The sequence below is a fragment of the Myotis lucifugus genome, unplaced genomic scaffold (genome assembly GCF_000147115.1).
Source record: "Myotis lucifugus unplaced genomic scaffold, Myoluc2.0 scaffold_55, whole genome shotgun sequence".
NCBI classification, from domain to species: Eukaryota; Metazoa; Chordata; class Mammalia; order Chiroptera; family Vespertilionidae; genus Myotis; species Myotis lucifugus.
Genome location: NW_005871103.1, coordinates 1,028,097 through 1,049,415, shown reverse-complemented (window position 1 = coordinate 1,049,415; position 21,319 = coordinate 1,028,097). Strand labels below are relative to the sequence as shown.

Sequence of the window (21,319 nt, the reverse complement as noted above, 5' to 3'; positions counted from 1 at the left end):
GTGCACAGTAGATTCTCAGTACAAATACCTGGTGAACACTGGAACAATGAGCAGAATATTAGTCAGCTTGGATTAGTGCCAGGAAACAATAATAATGAACTACAATTACATGCTAAAGAATATGCAAAGTGTTTTACATCCTTTACCTCGTTTACCCTTCTACAACCCAAGGATAATAGTTGATAGCAATACTAGAGGCCCGGTGCACGAAATTCATACATAGGTAGGGTCCCTAGGCCTGGCCAGCGATTAGGGCTGATCTGTGGGGAGAACAGGGGGGTGATTAGGGCCCCCATTTGCACCCACCTTGGTTGGCCTGGTGCCACCCGCTCGCCGGTCCCACCCCCAACCACCAACACTGGTCGGGGCCTGCAGGCTAGGGCAGCTCCTGCGTTGAGCGTCTGCTCTCTGGTGGTCAGCGTGCGTCACAGTGACCGGTCATTCCACCATTCCGTTGATTTGTATATTAAGGGTTTTATATAAATAGATTATTACTAGTAGTAGCAGTACTAGTACTAGTTGTAGCAGTACTAGTGGTAGCAGTTCTAGTGGTAGTGCAACCAAAACCAAGGTTCGCCTGCCTGCTATCATGAAAGCCAAACTCCTGAGACAGATGCTGGTGAAAAAGGAGAGAGGTTTATTCAAGTGCTGGTTACCTGAGAAGATGGGAGGTTCTTGTTGCAAAGTCCATCTCCCCTTTCAGTGCAGGCAGAGGTTTTATAAGGAGGCAGAAGGAAACCAGAACAAAGAAATCTAGGGGAGGGGGTTGAAAAGCTATCTATGTGCAGACCAGCTCAGTCCATTCCAATAAGGACTTCTAAATTGGTCAAGTGATGGTATGGTGTGCGTCATACTGGTCTTCATTATCCTGGTTCTATGGTTAAAGGTCAGCAAATCTCCTGAAATTGGGATGACTGAAGGTCGAAGTCTGCATCTTCTGAGTTAGTTCTTAGGATTGTTATACAAACATGCTGTTTATCTACAAGCTACATATTAGTCAGAGATAGCATTTAGAGAAACAATGACAAAGGAAAGGTGGCATGGGTTACAGTAGTGGCAGCAGTGCTAGTGGTGTCAGTACTAGTGATAGTAGCAGTACTAGTGGAAGTATTAGCGGCAATAGTAGTGGTAATAGTAGTAGCAGTACTAGTGGTAGGACTAGAATTAGTAGCAGTGGTAGTAGTAGCAGCACTAGTGGTAGTAGCAGTAGCAGTAGTAGTGGTAGCAGTAGCAGTATTAGTGGTAGATTCACAGTACTAGTGGTAGTAGCAGTAGTATTAGTGGTAGCAGTAACAGTACTAGTGGTAGTAGCAGTAGCAGTACCAATGGTAGTAGCAGCAGCAGCAGCACAAGTGGTAGTAGCAGTACTAGTGGTAGTAGCACTAGCAGTACTAGTGGTAGCAGTAGCAGTATGAGTGGTAGAATTAGCAGTACTAGTGGGAATAGCAGCAGTAGCAGCAACAGTCATCTCATTTTAATGATAAGAAAACTAGACTTCAGGGAACTTAAATAACTCGTTCAAGGTCATACCACTGAAAGAATGGTAAAACCAGGACTTGACTGACCCAGGTGTATCAGATTCTAAGGTCTGTAGTCTTAAACACCAGACTGTTTTGCCCACAAAGGACCCCGCTAAACGAGGTGGATAGATTGAGGTGATTTCAGGATTCCTGGACTAATTAGAATAAGAGATGTTTGAGGTGCAGTAGCCCAGTCTTTAATATGCGTGGCAAAGACATACAAAGCAGCACTCTGTGAAGCAATTACTTTGTCATCGCCCATTGACTTGACAGTGAGTCTGTCTGAACTTGCTCTATTATTTTATTATGATTAGTGATAGGCATTCAACTCGAATTCAAAGGAAAGTTAATGAAGTGAAGTTTAATAGTTAGCAAAGGAAGAAAAATAAATCAAGCTGGTAGGAAGCTAAACTTAAAGACTTTTTCCAAATGTTTGAAATCACATTTCTTTATAAAGAGCTAAGTGCCTGAACTTTTTCTTTAATTAGTTAATTTGGGGGGATATCGTGCAGATAAAAATTATGAAATCATGACCATAGGACAGGTTGAACAACTATAACCATAAAGTGACTTGGAATTCATTTTTTTTAAAAAATACAAGTCAAAATTCTCCTGTTGGAGGCAGTGTGGGGTATCAGGAGACATCTGGGACCTAGAAGCAGATACGTCAAACTGAAATGCTGGCTTCCTCCGCACGTCTCTGAGACTTGGTTTCCTCAATTTAAACAAAATTGAGGTGGGTACTAAAATCTCCTCCACTGTTCTGTCATGAAAAATCAAAGGAAAAATCACTTCACACAGTGTCGCCCATTATAGGCGCCCTCGAAAAGCTGACTTGGGCTGGGAAACTGCAATATTCCTGATAGCACCATGATGATAAATAGCACATTTCTGGGCTTTATTAGGAGGCTAGCCAATGCAAATCACCGAGCTCGTTCATTAGTTTTTCTTGGTCAAAGTTGATCTGGTTCTTTTTTTAAACACTTTTTTAAAATCGAGGAGCCCTGGCCGTGTGGCTCCGTTGGTTGAGCGTTGTCCCATGCACTGAGAGGACTCTGGTTCAGTTCCCAGTCGGGGACATGCCCAGGCTGTGGGCTGGATCCCCAGTAGGGGGCATGCAGGAGGCAGTTAATCGATATTTCTCTCTCATTGATGTTTCTCTCTTTCTCTCTCTTCCCCCTCCTCTCTAAAAAATCAATAAAAACATACTGAAATAAATAATTTTTAAAAATTGAGGAATAGCATACCTACAGCAAAGTGCATAATCTTAACCACAATGCTCAGTGAAATTTAGGAAATGTGTATGTAGCCATGTACCCCAAGCTAGATCAAGATAGAGACTATTTTCCAGGTTTTCTCACACCCCTCCCAACTGGTACCCAAGGGGAACCAGTATTCTTTTCTGTTTTTTGTAACTTTTCATTTTTAAATAATATCAGCCTTACCAAAAAGCTGAAAAAGTTGAACAAAGAATTCCTGCTTACCAACTTCACCCACTTTTCCTAAGTGTTAACATATCTCCTCATCACAGAACAATTGTCAAAACCCGGATATGAACATTGATACAATACTATTAACTAGTCTACAGACCTTATCTCAGTTATTCACCAATGTTCTTTTTCTGGCTCAGGATCCAAGCCAGGTTCACACACTGTATCCTGTTGTCGTATCTCTAGTCTTCCTCAACCTGGGACAGTTCCTCTGTCTTTCCTGTCCCCCATGACATTTTAAGAGACTGGTCCATTGTTGTGTATAATGTTCCTCAATTTAGGTTGTGTGATGTTCCCTCACGATTTTTGACAAGGTCATGCATTTTCGACAAGAATGCCACAGAATGATCTTATGTCCTTCTTTGTGCTACCTGTCTGCAGACACGTGGTCATTCATGATATTAGCCTTGAGCACATGATAAAGGGCTGTCTGCCAGATTTCCTCAATTGTAAAGCTATTATTTTCTCCCTTCTAATTAATAAATATCTTGTTGGGAGATATTTTGAGACCATGCCAATACCTTGTTACTCATCGTGTATTTTCCCGCTTATTTTAGCATCTATTGTTACTGTATGACAAAGGTGGTTTTCTATTTTTATCGTCCCTTCTACATTATGAATTGGAATTCTGCTATAAAGAAGAGGGGTCCTTTCTGCATTTATTTCTTTATTTAACTATTAATATCAGCCTGTATACTCATGGAGATCTACTCTATTCTACATGTTACAATGCATGACTACCAGTAGTTCTTTTACTGCTCAAACTGCCCCTGCTTGGCCATTGGAATGCCTTCGTGCTGGCTCCTGTGTCCTTCACACAGGCCCCTTCACCTTGTGAGCAGTTTCTTACTTTCTGGAACCATAAGAAGTTCAAGCTCATCTTGTGCTTCCCAGCTTCAGCCTTGGAATCAACCATTTCTTCAAGAAGTCCTGGTTCTTTATTGGGGAGTTACATACTCTCATTGCCACTGGCCCATTACTGTTTTCTTTCTTTTCTCTTTTTTGAAATTACAGTTGACTCACAATGTTGTATTAGTTCCAGGTGTACGGCATAGTGATTAGACAATTTGTATAACTTACAAAGTGTTCCCCTAGATAGCTCTAGTAGCCACCTGATATGTGCATCGTTATTACAGTACTAGAGGCTTGATGCACGAAATTCGTGCAAGGGGCTCAGCCCTCACAACCACAGCCTGAGCAGCCCTGGCTTCATCCAGAAGGTCATCCAGAAGGACGTCTGGAAGGACATCTGGTCTAATTAGCATATTATGCTTTTATTATTATAGAATATTGACTGTATTCCCTGTGCTGTCCTTTTGTCATTGTTTTCATCGCTCTGGATCCTCTGAGCAAAACACTAGGAAATAGATATGTGTATACTAACACACATCTACATCTGTCTGTATGTATGGCTGTGTGTGTGTGTGTATAAGTGTAATGCACATCATGGTTTCCTACTGATACCTCTAATGTCAATCCAACACCACAGGATTTATTCTATTCTTTCTCCTTTTCTTATTTATATCTCTTTTCTCTGTCAGTGAGAAACCCATATCTCATCTATAATATATTCACTAACTTGCTCAGTCCTTGAAGACATATATGATAGCCTCAGAATTGCTAATCCATACCCATGTTTTTAGTTCTTTAGTGTTATAACATAGAGCAAAAACAGTTTTCCTGAGTTACTTCAAAAGTTGTTGCACCGCTCACCTGCAGTCATTCTGTTATTCAGGTGTAACACAGGTTCATTTGTTACTATTTCTATTCTGTTTGGCTTCCCCCTTGTCCTGGTTGATTTCAATTATGCGTTTATCTTTTGAGAATGCAAACATAAACATGGTTCTAAACTCCAGCATCCTGCTCAAGGTCACTCTCCCCGTCTCTCTTCCACCCCAAACCCATTTCCCCATCTTTCCGGCTCATTCCCATCTTCTCCTTCGGGGTGCCATTCTCATTAGTTTCCATTTTTCCTATCCTGTGTTTCTTCCTTTTTAAAATAAATATATTTTTATTGACTTTGGAAAGGAAGAGAGAGGGAGAAAGAGAGATAGAAACATAAATGATGAGAAAGAATCATTGATTGGCTGCCTTCTGCACCCCACACTGGGGATTGAGCCCATAAGCCAGGTATGTGCCCTGACCAGGAATTGAACCATGCTCTCCTGGTTCATAGGTGAATGCTTAACCACTGAGCCACACCAGCTGGGCCTATGTTTCTTCTTTATATGAAAGGTGGCACATGCAGATATTCCTTTGCACTTTGATCTTTTCACTGAAAACATACTCTGAAAATCACATTTTATCATTTAAGACTTTCTTTATTCTTTATAAAAACAACAACACAGCAACATAGCACTTCACTGTGTGATGTGCCCTAGTTACTCAACCATTCTCCTATATTTGGGTATATAAGTAATTTTCCAACATTTTGCAACTACAAACAATGCTATAAAGAATAATGTGTGTATATTTTCATATTGCTGGAGCTTATCTTCAGTATAAATTCCTAGAAAGGGGATTGCTGGGTCAAAAGGTAAGTGCATATGCAGTTTTATTAGCTATTTCCACAGTCCCCTCCCCAGGGCCTGCCCACCAGGGTGCACTTCCACCAGCAATATCCGAGAGAGGCCATTTCCCACAGTCTTGCTAACAGAATGAGTTGTCACCATTAAAAATATATATATTTTTTTATTGACTTCAGAGAGGAAGAGAGAGGGAGATAGAAACATCAATGATGAGAATCATTGATGGGTTGCCTCCTGCACGCCCCCTACTGGGGATTGAGCCTGCAATCTGGGCATGTGCCCTTGACTGGAATCAAACCCGGGACCCTTCAGTCCGCAGGCTGACGCTCTATCCACTGAGCCAAACCAGGTAGGGCGTCACCATTTTTAATGTTCACAAATTGACAGGTAAGAAAGAGTCTTTTAATGTTGTCTTAATTTACAATTATCTAATTACCTAATTTGGAGGAGTTTGAACATTTTTTTCATAAATTCTTGTGTGTGTGTGTGTGTGTGTGTGTGTGGTCTGTTCATGTGTCTTGCCGCTTCTTTTGTTAGGTTTTTTATATATGTATTTAAATTGAATTTAAACACAAAACGTCACATACTAATACTTCCACCTTCCCAGAAATAGTCACTTCATCTTATTTAAGGAAATGGAAATTATTATGACTAAAGTCTTCATTCTATGACATGGGTGTTTGGACAAGTTTAGGCAAACAGCAAAGATTTAGAAGTTCTACCACCAGACCAACAGCATTTTGAAAATGTGAAAGTCAATGCGATTCTCTATCCAGCAGTTCAATATGCGCTGCTAACATTTAGTTTAATTAGGCCTCAACTCTGGATACTCTAGGTCCTTGGTGTCTATGACCTTGGGGACATTACAGTCTTCCCTAATGGACGTCCAGGATACAGCTCCTTCAGTTAGCTTGGGCAACTCTACTACCGGGACCGTGGAAGTTCAACATGGTCGTCACCAGCTCGGGAAGGTAAAAGTCATGCTTCCATCCCCAGTCCTTCCGAGCATTACTGTCATCTAAGTTCATTGGCCAACTATCCCCTGTGGCCTGTCGAACAGAATCCACATTGTAGGGGATCTGGAATTCGGTATGTGCTTGAGAACCTCCTGGGCCAGCTCTTTGGGGCAGAAGCTCGTGGCATTGATGTTGTAGGTCCGTGTAGAGGAGGACTCTGCCGGGGCCTTCATGACTTCCGGGGTGGCCCTGAGGCAGTCATCAATGTACATCATGGGGAGCCTCTCGCTAGGTTTCAGGTAGCGCTCAAGTTTGCCATTCTTCATGGCATCGTGGGAAATCTGGACTGCACAGTCGGTTGTTCCTCCTCCAGGTTGGGAGTTAGCTGAAATGATGCCAGGATAGCTCAGGCATGGGAAAGCTAAGCCATACCGGTAATGATAATATTCTCCCAGGACCGGCATGCACCTTAGACATCCCCTAGGTCAGTGGTCGGTAAACTGCGGCTCTGCAAACCACGGCTGGCAAGCCACATGCGGCTCTTTGGCCCCTTGAGTGTGGCTCTTCCACAGAATACCGACTTCTGCGCATGGGCCACGAAGTTTCAATCGCACTGTATGTGCGTGCCCACATGTGGTATTTTGTGGAAGAGCCACACTCAAGGGGCCAAAGAGCCGCATGTGGCTCGCCAGCCGCGGTTTGCCTAGGTCATCCTGGGTCTCTGAGTGCAGAGTTTCTGGGGGGAGGTAGGTCTGGAAGCGCCGATCATGCTGGACACAAACAATCGCAAACTGTGTTCCAAGGCAACGTCCAGAACATTATGCAATCCCGTGATGCTTACGGCTTTCGCCAAGGACAGGTTTGCTTCTCCCACTGCGCTGAGCAAAGTGCTACAATGAATCAACCAGGTGATGCAGTGGTTTACCACGGTCTCTCAAAGATTCTTGTAATTCAGAATGTCAGAATAAATAAATGAGCCGCTATGGAATGCGTGATTGGAGGGTTTCCTTATGTCAGACAAAATTACATTGTCCTTCCCAAATTGTTTCCTTAACAAGTTAGCAAGCCCACTCCAAGCTGGCCAGGAGCCCCTGGAGTTAAGACCCGTGGCCGGTCTGTTTCAGAGAAAGAGGCAGAGTGGAAGTTGGCATCTCCTTGAATGTGCCACGGGAGGTGACCAGGACCCGGCCGCAGGCTGGGCTCTGCAGGATCTGTCCCACAATTCACCACAGCGTCTTAATGACCAGCATTTTCTCTTCAAATACCCTGGGGGAAAATTCGGGGACCACGGGGATGCAGCAGAATCCCACGAGCAGCGACTCCCCCAGCAGTGCTGCCCATCTCCATGTGGGCACCGTCAGGGTGGGGCAGCTTCCAAAGGGCATTCCCCTAAACAGAAACTGGGCCCTATCGTTAGATTTTTTTTAAAATATATTTTTATTGATTTTAGAGATGAAGGGAGAGGGAGAGAGAGAGAGAGAGAAACATCAATGATGAATCATTGACTGGCTGCCTCCTGCACACCCCACACCTGGGATCCGGCCCACAACCCAGGCATGTGCTCTGACCGGGAATGGAACTGTGACCTCCTGGTTCATAGGTCAATGCTCAACCACTGAGCTATGCTGGCCAGGGCTCTTGTTAGATTTTTTTAAAGCCAATTTTTAAATGCTCTTTGTGTTTTAGTGGTACTGGGCTTTGTGATATATGTTGCAAATGTTTTGTCAGTTGTCTTTTGAATTTGTTTATAGTGTTTTTTTGGTCATGAACATTTTTAAATGTTTATATATAGTCAAATATATTTGTATTTACTGATATTGCTTTTATTGCCTCTGGATGTTGAATCATTGTTAGAAAGCCTTTCCTTACACTAGGTTAATGAAGGATTCAACCATGTTTTCTTCTAGTACCTGTATGGTTTCATTATTCCACTTGGCTGCCTAATCCATTGGAGCTTATTCTCACTGTATGAAATATGCTGTATGAATGTATGAAGTATGCATTTAATTTTGTCTTTTACAATTGGCTACTCATCTCAGCCATCTATTTCAACATCTTTTATTAAAGAAATCTTTCTTTTGCCCTAGTGATTTGAGATGCCACCTTTATCATGTGCTAAATTTTCATATATACTTGAGGTTTTTTTAAGGCTCTATTCTATACGTCTATTTTTCTTTTCTCTTGCAAGTACTTTTCTTTATCAGTGTGGAGAAAAACTATTTTGACTTCTGTCACTGTAGACTAATTTTGGCTGTCTTTGATCTTCACATAAATGGAACTATATTTTGTGTCTGACTTTTTCATTTAATCTTTTATCTGTGAGGCGCATCCATGTAGTAGGAGGTATCAGTAGCTTGTTTATCTTCATTGCTGTGTAGTATGCTTTTGTATGCATACGCCACACCTTCTTTATTCATTCTTCTGTTGTTAGATACATGGGTGGCTTCCAGTTTGAGCTGATCATAGGATAAGGGCATGCTTAGCTTCAGTAGATACTACCAAATGGTGTTTCAAAGTGTTTGCACCAATTTATCCTCCTACCAGCAATGTATGAGATCTCCAGTTGCTCCACAGTTTTATCAGTGCTTGATATTGTCAGTTTTTTTAAAAGAAAAACCTTGAATGAGATACATTTTTCTTCCTCTTGAGACTCCGGAGCCATTTCCAAAGTAAGGAACACCCCTGAAAGAAAACAAACAAACCACAGTAGGCCCCATTTCCAACACCTAACAAGTTACTGGTGACAGTTATGAATAATTCAGTTTTATAGAAAAGTGTAAAAACATGGCTATTAGCCTAGACTCAGTGTAGCAGTTTACTGCCTATTCATACGTCATTTCCTCGCTTCTTTACCAGCAGGACCTCAGTTTTGTTCCGTACCCCTCCTTCAAGGATGGTGAGCCTATCTCCAGCTCGGGGGGATCCTGATTAAGTTAAGCTAATCATGGTTTTCCTGTTCCTGTCACAAGCAATTAGCTGAGGGATGAACTTGTGACCCAGGTCCAGCCAATGAGAAATGAGGGAAGGACTGTGGGGAGAGGAGGGTTCCTCAGGAATGAGAGTCCAGAGGAAATGGTTCTTTTCGCCTCTGATGTGGCATATCTGGATGCGATGCATGGAACGGCAGCAGCCATCTGACTCCAGGCTGAAAATGAAGCACAGACATGAAAGAATCACATGATGTGGTGGTGGAGCCTTCACTGGAGGTCCCGGAACCTGGCCTGTCCACGTTTCTGCGAATAGTCACTAATTGCTTAAGACCATGGGAGCTGCTTTTTCTATTACTGGCCACTGTAAACTAATAACCCGGGACTGTATTAGAACAACAAAGGGAAACATTGCTCTTACTCTGCCTTATAAATATGTAGAGCAACCTCCTGCTTGTTCTAGACAAGTGGTTCTCAATCATTTGCATGCATTCGAATTACCTGGAAGGCTAATTACAACAGGTTAGTGCAGTGGTTCTCAACGTTGGCTGCACATTAGAATCACCTGGGAATCTTTTTAAAATCAGGATTTTAAAGAGATTCCCAGGTGATTCTAATGTGCAGCCAACGTTGAGAACCACTGGGTTAGTGGAATCTACTACGAGAGTTTCAGATTCAATAGATCTGGATTAGGGCCAAGAATTTGCATTTCCGCAAGTGATGCTGATGCTGCTGGCCCAGGGACCATATTTGGAAAACCAGTGTTCTAGAATAGAGACACCATCTTATTGTACTTATCAACATGCTTAAAAAAAAACAAACAAAACACATAGCCCTAACCGATTTGGCTCAGTGGATAGAGCGTCAGCCTGTGGACTGAAGGGTCCCAGGTTTGATTCCAGTCAAGGGCATGTACCTTGGTTGCGGGCACATCCCCAGTAGAGGGTGTGCAGGAGGCAGCTGAATCAATGTTTCGCTCTCATCGATGTTTCTAACTCTCTATCCCTCTCCCTTCCTCTCTGTAAAAAATCAATAAAATATATATTTTTTAAAAAGAAACTATATAGGAGAGAAGGCAGTGGTATTAAAAAATAAAAAACACACACACATATATTGTATGGACTTCATTTTCATGTTGATGGCTACAAATCTTTATCTTCATTTTGAGTGACTACTTAGTGTTATATTGTGTGAATATACCAGAATTTGCAAAACATGTTACTAACAGTAGGACTTCTGTTATTTGGGAGGTTTGTATTATTACATTAATATGAATAATCCTGTCATAATATCACTTTCTAGCAAACCTGACTCTTCAGTAATTTCCCTAAGGTAAAAGTCTAGCAGCAGAATTGCTAATCAGATGGGGATACTTGGATTTTTTTCTGTCTTGTATTATCTCTATAATCCCTCTAATCTCTACTCCCAGACACGTGTTCCTTAGGTTTCAGTATTTTGCCAGAGGAATTTTGGTTGATCCTGCTCAGCAGGCCATGGCCTTGGCCATTGGCCTTGTGGTGGTTTTTCTTTCATATTGAGTTGAGCACAAAAGGCCATGGCTAGTCCATTCCTAAGAGTTCATTTAGTCACTTTAATAGGGGAAGTGAGAGCTTCTTAAGTCTGTGTCCTCTCTAACATGAGAATTTGAGCATGCGTCCTACCTTTCTCATAGTTTTATTTGAAAATAAAGAAAGCCACCTCCTCTGTGCCCCAGAAATCAGTGCTTGCATTTGGATGTCACCTGTCGGTTGTCTCAGATATAAAAGAAGGGGAAAAGCTGGGTGGAGTCACCCCTGTAGCCTGACCAGAGAGCACTGGTTTTCAGCAGTACCTGCCCTTCTAAGTTAGAGGAGCACCTTCCCTTAAGCCAGGGCACTTAGTATCACTCCAGGGAAGAATGTTCATCAGAAGGAAGCTCACCAACAAAACGCAGATGAGACCTGATTATTACTGGTCTTGGCCTGAATTCTTCAGAAAGGGGCAAAGACTGAGGCACCTAATACATTTTCATTTTAAATACATAAGTTTATTTCCCTCTCACTTAAGAACCCATGATGAATGGTCCAGTACTGGCATGGCAGTTCAGCCATCAGTGATTTGTAGACTCCCAAATTGTTTGAATTGCTACTACTTCTCAGCCAGTGGGAAGTGGGGTGATGGAGAGAGAGAAAAAAAGGGAGTCAGGAGGGGGAGATAGAGGTGTAAACTAAATTGTTTTTTAAGGAAAAGACCTTGGTATTTGTATATATCATGTCTGCTCACATCCCATTGGGCAGACTTAGTGGAATAGCTACACCCAGCTCCCAGGGTTTGGTCTCTAGCTGTGCAGCCATGTGTAAGGCACTAAAATGGTGATTTAGGAGGTTGTGATGAGGGGAAAAGCCAGGTCAGGAAAGAAAGAAGCACTGGGATGCTTTGCATTATGAGCCAGTCATGAAGAGCCATGTGAACCACGTACCAGGCTTGTTGGCTTTGCACACAGTACTTTTCTGCAAAGGGGTACAGGAGGCCACGTGCCTGGAAACAGTCCATGGATGAGGAAAAGGAAGGGGAAGTTATCTGTTCCTCTTCCCGCCCAGCCCCATTTCCCACTGGCCAAGGTTTACCCTCATGGGGACCGAATTCTGCTCTCACCTTTTGTAGAAGCCAACCCCTTGGCATCTTCTCAGAAGCGATCCCCTCTCCGGAAGTGAAAGAATAACCATGTGTGAAGGAGGCACCAGCCAGGAGAGAGCAAGGGCAGTAGGATAATCTGAGAAGGTGTATAAGATCTCTGTTTGAATACAATACTTAATGTCATTTTGAGAAGAAAATACAAGGGACATTGTTGTAAACTGCTCTAACCAGAGTCTGTCTCTCCAGGTTCTGAGCCTGTTGCTTGGCACCTTACAAAATGAGCTGTTTGATCAGAAGCTGGGAGGGGGAGGAAGCCTCTCTTTACCTGTGGCCAAGAACTCTCCTAACAGAAGGACGTGTTTGTTAGGCATCTCAGAAACCTGAAGGGTGACTTCCTCTCCCTGCTCTCTCCTCACTGGATGTCAGTTAGGATGCTACCAGAGGTTGCTCTTCCTCCTATCCGTCATCTTCCCTCCCTCCCTCCCTCCCTCTCTACCTTTTATCCATCTAAAAGGAGATTTATGTGTGATTTATTTTTGTTTTGTTAAAAAGGGTAAACTCTGTCATGGCATTTAAAAATCAAACAAACAAGCAATGTGCAAATTGACTGTTCCAAATGGCATAGAACATGGACAGCTAGGCAACCAAATCTATATATATATAAGCCTAAGTGACAGTTACGACCGAACAACTGGAACGACCAGTCAACGAGTCGCTATGATGCACACTGACCATCAGGGGGCAGACACTCAATGCAGGAGCTGCCCCCTGATGGTCAGTGCGCTCCCACAGTGGGAGCGATGCTCAGCCAGAAGCTTGGCTCACAGCTGGTGAGCGCAGTTGTGGAGGCAGGAGCCTGTCCCACCTCTGTGGTAGTGCTACCAGGCAGCTCCAGGCACAGTGGGGCAGGGATGAGTGGCAGCGGAGATGCGCCCAGCCCTGGATGGGACTCCTCCCTGGCTGACTGTCAGTTTTGGCTGATGTGGGGATTGGGCTGAAACTGGCAGTCAGACATTCCCCAAGGGGTCTCAGATTGCGAGATGGTGCAGGCCAGGCTGAGGGACCCCACCTGTGCACGAATCCGTGCACCAGGCCTCTTAATACATAATTAGTTAATACATAATTTAGATTGTCTTTGACTGAGCTTGACATGTTTGTTTACTGTGAATCTGTGAATTTAGAAATACAACCAAATCAAATCATAACTAAAAGACTTGTCTCCAATGAAAAACAGGCTCAGTGAATTTTAAAACATCTAACTGCTTTCAAAGAGTCTAAAACCAGAAATATGATCAGATTCACACAAATGCTCTGAAAGGGGCATAATGCTTAGTGTTAAGCTCACTTCTTCTGGAATTTGAAGGCCTGAAATTCAGTATCCCAGTGACCGTGGGCAGGTTACCTATGATTTAGACTCTGAGTTTTGATTTCTGTGCGATGGGGATTATAACAGCATCTAGTATCTACCTCACAGGGATGATGTGAGAGTGAAATTAGATAAAGTGTCAAGCTCCTGGCTTATAATATGCTCAATAAGTGGCAGAAGCTATCGCCTGTGTTGTCATTATCATTGCTATCTTATTGTATGGTTCACTCTTATTCCGTTTGCTGACATATTGTTCCATATTGTTGGCATTTGGGGGTTTTAGTGACCCTGCATTTCAGCAAAGGGATAATGGCAGTTTAAGGTATGAGGTCTTTCAAGGGTGGTGCTTGCCCCGTCAACTCTTCCATTCTTGGTTTGCCACTTCCTTTCAGTGTCACCTTGGCTCTTAAAGCAAAGGGCAAGTGTGGTTGCCTCCAGTGTACTTCCCAGGGTCCTGTGACGAGGCCTTATAAATAGTGCTTGGGGTTGTTAGACTCTAGGTCTCACCTGCACACTGAAATATTCTTTGTCCATTGAAACTTTCTGATGCTCTGGTTCAAAAGGATTACATCTAACATTCAGATTCCACTCTTCACGTTACTTAAAACAAAAACAAACAAAGAAATCTCCCTCCTCATGTTAACAGAGGACAATAATCCTGTGGGATTGCTAATTGCTGGAAGACATCATTAATCTATTTGCTTACATTGGGCCTAGGGGATTTGTCAGTTATAAAGTCTGTTCGTTCATTGGTTTTAACAGAAACCAAGGCTTACCCCATAAATTCTGCAGCTGTGGAACTAAGGACATAGGGCTCTCCCTTCGAATTTTGGAGCACAGATCATACCCCCCCATTTCAGGATAGATGTGTTACAGAATGAGTGGGTGTCCCACAAAGTAAAGCATTGTATTTTCTTGACTTGGCAATTCTTAACTGCAAAGACAATGATTCATCTGGTCAATTGACTTCCAAATGAGAAGGAAAAAAGAAAACAGTGTTAGGAAGATTCGCCCATAGACTCTCCTTTACCCTTTCACCAGCAAGCCTACTTTTATAAAACTACTGGGTTCCAGAGTTAGCATAATTGGATTTAACCCTTCTAGCTCTTGACTCAAAAAAAGACAAAAGTGAAACCAGAGTGAGTCCCGTGCAAAAGATCATGGGAAGGGGGGGAAGATGAGGTTTGAGAAGTAGGCAGTTGTGGACAAATGACCAAATTACATCTCTGATGCCTCCTCTTGACTCAGTTCCTTTCCCTCCCTCCAGTCCAACCACACTGGTCTCCTTACAATTCCTCAAATAGATTTCCATCTAGAACATATGGCCCATGATGGTAAGAACCTCTTTTGACTTGCTCACCAGTCTATTCCCAGCTCCTGGAAGACACTCTGGTAGTTAGTGGGGTCAGATGATTTGGGTGGCATTTCCAGCACTATGTGACCTTGGCACATTCACCTATCTTTTGAGCCTTATTCCCTGATCTGTAAAATGAGAGTAGTGATACCTACCTCACAGAGCATTTGTGAGGATCTTTGCAACAATGATCTTGAAAATATTTTTAGCATGTTAATTGATTATTACATGGAGGAGAGATGCCTGGGTTTCCTAACGGAGCTTGATAAGAGAATGAATGAATAAAATTTCATGGTACTGGCGAGGGGAACTCTTACCATTTGAAACAGATAAGATTTAAGATGCTCATCCCACAGAAAAAGGAAAGTATGGAACTTAATACCTCAAGAAACTACATCAATTGACTGTACAGATTCTAGATTGGAAGAGCAGGAAAGTCTGTCAGGGGACAGTCAAGTGATTTTTAGACTTGACTGTCCGAAGTCCTGCTGTCTTCTCGGAGGCCCCCTTGGCGTCTCATTTTGGTAGGGGCCACAGCGAAGAAAGGGGAGGCTGAGTGAACAGGAATAGTACCCCTCCTCCCTTAATTCAGTCTGATTAACTCCGTTTTTGTGCTTTTCACATTGTTTCACAAGCAGGTGATTTATTGCTCCATCCTCATCCCCCAATTCTTCCTTCCTGCACCTTGATGTTGTGTGTAGTGGCAATGGGCCCACCTTCAAGCTATCGAGTATGTTCATTCATGGACAATTCTATCCCTCAGTCTTGCTGGCAGCTATGGTTGGCACATGACCCAGTGTTGGCCCATGAAAATGAGAAGTCCTTGATGCTAAAGTTTTGTGAAGCATTGATTTCCTTATTAAAAAGGGACACATGTGGCTGGTGTTGACCTTCCCCTTCTTCCTTCCTCCTCCTATCAATGCAACATCATGTGTGCCACTACTGTGCAGCAGTAAGCTTGTGGCCATGTGGCATGATATGAATGCCTGAAATCACAGCAACTGAATTGACTCCATGAGGCCACGGAACTAATTCCAACAACCATCTGGCTCCAGACTCCTTGCCATGTGAGGAAGGGAACCCATTATTGTCTAATTACTTCAACTGTTTGTTTGTTTTTACCTGCATCCAAAAAACCCCCACAAAAACAGCATTTTTAACAGACATACACATATTGTGCTTCCAGATAAGATTTTGTTTAGCTCAAGGATTTGAGATATCATGATCTTGTCCCATCTTCTCATTTCAAAGATAAAGAAACAGTTTTAATTGTCTATTGTCACATAACAAACTACCTCAAAACTTAGTAGTTTAAACAACAACCTTTTTAAAAAATCTCTTACAATTTGTGAGCTGATTGGACTCAGTTGGGAAGGTCTGCTCCATGACATCTGGGGGCTCGACAGGCCCACTTGTCTGATGTCTCTGTCCCTCCCTGCCATTGCAGAGCCCCCATGGCCTCTCCACGTAAACTTCTCCATCTGGTTCCTTAGCCAGGTGTCTGGATTCTTACATGGCACCGCAGGCTAGAGAAGCAGAACCACCGGGCCTTCCTAAAGGTTAGGCCTGAATCAGGCAGAATTTCACATTTGTACGTTATACCAGTTCAACTGTGTCATGGGGCCATTTACTAGTAGATTCAAGAGCAGAGGACTACACGAAGGTGAATATCAGATGGTGCGCTCTATTGGGGGGCAGACATAGCATATTGCCTCCTACAGAAACGGAGACCCAGACTGTGAACGCTAGTTGTCAAAGCTTCTAACGGCATGACTACGTAATTTAGAAGCTTATCGAAGGGATGAGAGCTCCGTTGTGTGATGGAGGGCATTGGGGGAAGGAGAGAAGGCACTTAGCTCTGGCCCAGGGTTTTTCAACCTCAACGTTCTTGACATTGGGGGCCAGTTTAACCCTTTATGGTGGGGGCTGTCCTGTGCGTTGTCTGATTCTCAGCAGCATCATTGGCCTCTTACCCACGAGATGCCAATGCCACCTCCCCTCCTGTTGTAAGGATGAAACTTGTCTCCAGTCATTGCCAAATGTCCCCCAACACTGGAATTGGTACCAGAACCTGTACTCTCTCTACATGTATTTTCCTATTCATTTGGAGAGTGATTGAATATTTTAAAGCAAGAAGAAAGAATTTAAAATAATTTTGAGTCACACTTGGATAGGGAAAGAGTCGACCTGGTCACTGCCAACTCCAGGCTTGTCACTGGATTAGGAGGGGCATATTTGTGAGTCCCCTCTCCTGCCTTGCTCACCGCTGTGCCCACAGTGCAGGGAAAGTGCATGGCATGGGTGGGTGCTCATGATATGTTTGTTGAATGAGTGGGAAGTCTGTGCTGCAAGGCAAAGCACTTGAACATGCACAGCCAGGCGAGTGGGTGAGAGGTGAACGTTGTTGAAGTCACCGCAGTTGGTGCTATTGTGCCCTGCCCAGTTCCCACGAACTGAGAGGGGCGACCATCCTCCAGGGGCTGCGAGTGCTGGCTTAATCCAGGTGAGAGCTGATGATGACTTGGACCAGGGCATTGTCAGTGGAAGTGTTAGAAGTGATTAGATTCTGGATTCTATTGTTTATATAATCTTACTTTCTGTAGGCTATGATGGTTTGACATCTTCTATTAAAATAACAACAACAACAAAAACAAAAAGCACCTTTCTGGTCCTGGCCAGTGAGGTGCAGTTGGTTGGAGCATTGCCCTATACCCAGAAGGGTTGTGTATTCAGTTCCCGGTCACGGCACATGCCTAGGTTGTGGGTTCGATCCCTGGTCAGTGTGGATATAGCAGGCAGCAAATCAATGTTTCTCTCTCTTCCTCTCCCTCTCCCTTCCTCTCTCTCTAGAATCAATAAAAACATATCATCTGATGAGAATTTTTAAAAAGTTAATTAAAAAACCCACACCTTTCTGGTTGGAGAGCTATTGCTTGTTTCGAAAGCATGTCAAACTCATGGCCCGCCGGCCGCGAGTTTGACATGCTTGTCTTAGGGTAATGAATTCTTTGAGATAGGAAAGGGCTCAGTGTGCCTTGGGTGTGAACTGATCCAGAGCCACACCTCTTCGCCCAACAGGCCCTTGCAGCTCAGGAGGCAATATTCCTCTGCCTTAACGCCCCACGGCCAGGTACCTGGCAACGAGGGACCACCTGTATAGTTTGAAGCCTGAAAAATTATTCAAACTGTTTACCCTTCCCCACCTTTCAAAGCCTCTAAGTGTGCCCCTCCCTCCTGTCTTCAGCCTCCTGGCAGGGCCTGGTGCTCCTCACTGGCCCTCGTGCTCCTAGGACCTGTGACTGCACTAACCTTGTTTTTCCAGCCTCTCCCGAGTCTCCTTTTGTGGCCACCGCCGACTGACCATCACATAAAAGAACACAGACCTGGCCCCATGTTGGGGGTAGAGCCAACAGGATTTCCTGGTGGATAGGATATAGGGAGGGAGACAAAGCGAGCAGGCAAGGATGGACCCAAGGTTTTTGGCTGGAGCAGCTGGTGAGAGGAGGTGGAAATTTGTTGACACACGGAAGATCGCCTGTGGAACCGGCCAGGGTGGAGTGAGTTGAGAAACAGGAGCACAGCTTTGGCCTCGTTAATTTCAACATTTCTATTAGACATCCGACAGAGGAAATTGGGGAGGTAGTTGAGTAAGCGAGCCTGGACTTCTGGAGAAAGGTCTGGGCTAGAGGTATAATCTGGGAGTTATTGGCATATAGATGTTTAAAGCTGTGAAACGGAAAAACAGTCGCTAAGGGAGTGAGTGCTTAGAGAAGAGCAGGGGACCAAGGACAGGACCCAGAACTGAGCACCAGGATCGCCACACTTTAACGTTAAAGGCTTGTCCCAATGGTTCTCTAAGGTTCATTTCCATGATCTTATTCCACAATCCTCAAGAGGCTAACACGTTTCTCAGTCTTTCCCCAAACCTACAAATTCAATGTATTTCCTTTCAGTTATTCATCATTTGAATCAAATTGTTATCGTTCACCACAACATAAGGACGTGAAACACCACTTGCTCTTCTATCTCCTGACCTTGTGGGTAGAGAACGTTGGGGGGGGGGGGGGCCTGGGTGAGGCTTCGGATCCCTTTGGAGGAGCTGGAGGTGGCTGTTGATGGTGTTCAGTGGGTGGGTGAGCTGATGCAGCAGTGAGGAGAGATGGAGGCTGACGCCTGCTGCCAGGCATGCAAGAGCCAAAGAAAAGGGGTCCCGCCCAGCTGGCGTGGCTCAGTGGTTGAGCATCCACCTATGAACCAGGAGGTCACAGTTCAATTCCTGGTCAGGGCATATGCCGGGGTTGTGGGCTCAGCCCCCAGTGTGGGGCATGCAGGAGGCAGCCGGTCAATGATTCTCTCTCATCGTTCATTGATGTTTCTATCTTTCTCCCTCTCCCTTCCTCTCTGAAATCAATAAACATATATTTTAAAAAGAGAGAAAAGAAAAGAGGTTACTATGAGGTGCAGGAAGAGAGGGCTGGCATTCCTGGAGATTTCAGTCCTCTCAGCCCCTAGGGCTGTGACGGAGCTGGGAGATGACCGGACGTTTGGCAAATTGCCACATAAATAAGAAGAGACAACTCCATTGGTGTTCAGAGGCACCAGAATCCCACCGGGGCATGGGCTCTCCTCTAGCTCAGCCCCCTCTTTCACCTGGTATCAGGCCCTGAACTCTGGTCCTGGTGCTGGAACTCCGCTCCCCACACTTCTCAGGGAGCGCTCCAGGCTTCCCCGGCAGAGCAGCGGTTTCTCCTGCCCTGTTCCTGCAGGGTTTGCACCCACAGGAGGCCTCACTGTCGGAGGAGCGCACTTCTGTGCATAGGGTGGGCCTGTGTTTCAGGTGAGGGCAGGTTTAACGGGAATTAACCTTGAAAGAAAATGAAGATAAAATAATTGTTTCTTACTCAATGTTATTTCTGATTGCAACTCCACGCAGGAGGCAAAGAATAAATCACCTGTTTATTGTTTTGCTTGGCATAAAATTTTAATAGACAAAATTTTGTGATAAATCCAGCTGTCATTTTTTTTTGCCTAATAACAAAGGGCAGTTTTGCACTTACATATGCACACTTATATGTGTGTGTGAATGTTCTAGAGCTTCAGAATTTTAAACTTTTTCGATATATCCTATATTGCAGAAAATTGCACAACTCAAAGGTGTACAGCTCAGCGAATTTTCATTTTCCTAAAGCGCCTATACCCAGGAACTCAGCACTTCTCCCGAGAAATAGGACGTACCCAGCACCTGGGCACTCCCCTCCCGCTCAAATCCAGTTACCACGCCCCACCCAGAAAGAAGTCTCCTGACTTAGAACAGCACAGATGAGGTTTGCGGTTCCTGAAGGTCCTGTAAGTAGGATTATGTTTTGTATCTGGCTTCTTTTCCTGCACGTTGTCTGTGAGTCTATATATGTTATTGCTTATGGCTTAGTCAATCTCACTGCCATGTATCCCATGGTATGCACATACTAACATTACCCATCCCACCACCGCGGGGCATGTGGAGGTCCAGTTTGGGGCCCTGTGAACATTTCAGTGCATGCTTTTGGCACACACGAGCACGCCTTCCTGATGGCGCATGGTGTAGTTGCTTTGCCTTGCAAAACTGTTTACTTGGTCATCTCTGTTCAAAACTGTAACTTCAACGACCTTCTGCATGTTGTTGGAACAGTACATACTGAATTTGACTGATATTTAATATACTTTATAAAAGAATGCACCATGATTCGCTGCTCTCCCCGGAAGATGAGCTCATCTGAGATGAGGAGGGACAGGGCGATCATGCTGGCTTCGTGTGTAGGCAGAGTTCTCCGTGGCTTCAGTAGCCATAGGCTACCTACCACTCTGGCGCAAGCTCTCATCACCCTTACCTGTATGAGTTGTAATTTCCTAAGAAGTCTTCCCGCTTCCAACATCACCACCCTTTTCAAACTATTCTCAACACAGCAGCGAGAGTGAGCATTCATCGTAGGTCAGAATGTGTCACTGCAAACCTGCGCTCGCTTCCCATCCCACTTGGTGTCCAATCTGAGCCTCCTGCAGGCCTTGTGCCCCGAAACCTAGTTACTCTCTGACTTCCTCTCTTACCATCCTTTCCCCCCTCCTGCCCCTCCTCCCCGCCGCTACAGAAATGCTGGCCTCTTTACATGCCCAACGTGGGCCTTTCTCGGTTTGTTCCCTCAGGAGCAGACTTGGAGACAAGCAGTTGAGTGTAAATCATTTATTTGGAAAGTGAAGGATGTGCCTCTAGGACACTGGGAAGGGAGGCAAAAGGATGAAGATGCTGACAATTTGACTTCAGGCTGTCATTAAAATGGTAACTGAGGCATATGGGCGAGACCCTGAGAGAGTTCACTACAAGTCCATGCATTTTTTAAAAATTTATTTTGAGAGAGAGAGAGAGAGAGAGAGAGAGAGAGAGAGAGAGAAACATAGATCGGTTGCCTCCTGTATGTGTCCCAACCAGGGATCGAACCCATAACCTAGGTATGTGCCCTGACCTGGAAACAAACCTGCCACCTTTTGGTGAACAGGATGATGCTCCAACCAACTGAGACACCTGGGC

At 44.3% G+C, this 21,319-nt stretch overlaps 1 pseudogene; it reads right to left on the bottom strand.

Moving 5' to 3' along the window:
- Positions 1–6,440: 6,440 nt before the first annotated feature.
- Positions 6,441–7,841, bottom strand: LOC102429895 (annotated as a pseudogene).
- Positions 7,842–21,319: the final 13,478 nt, after the last annotated feature.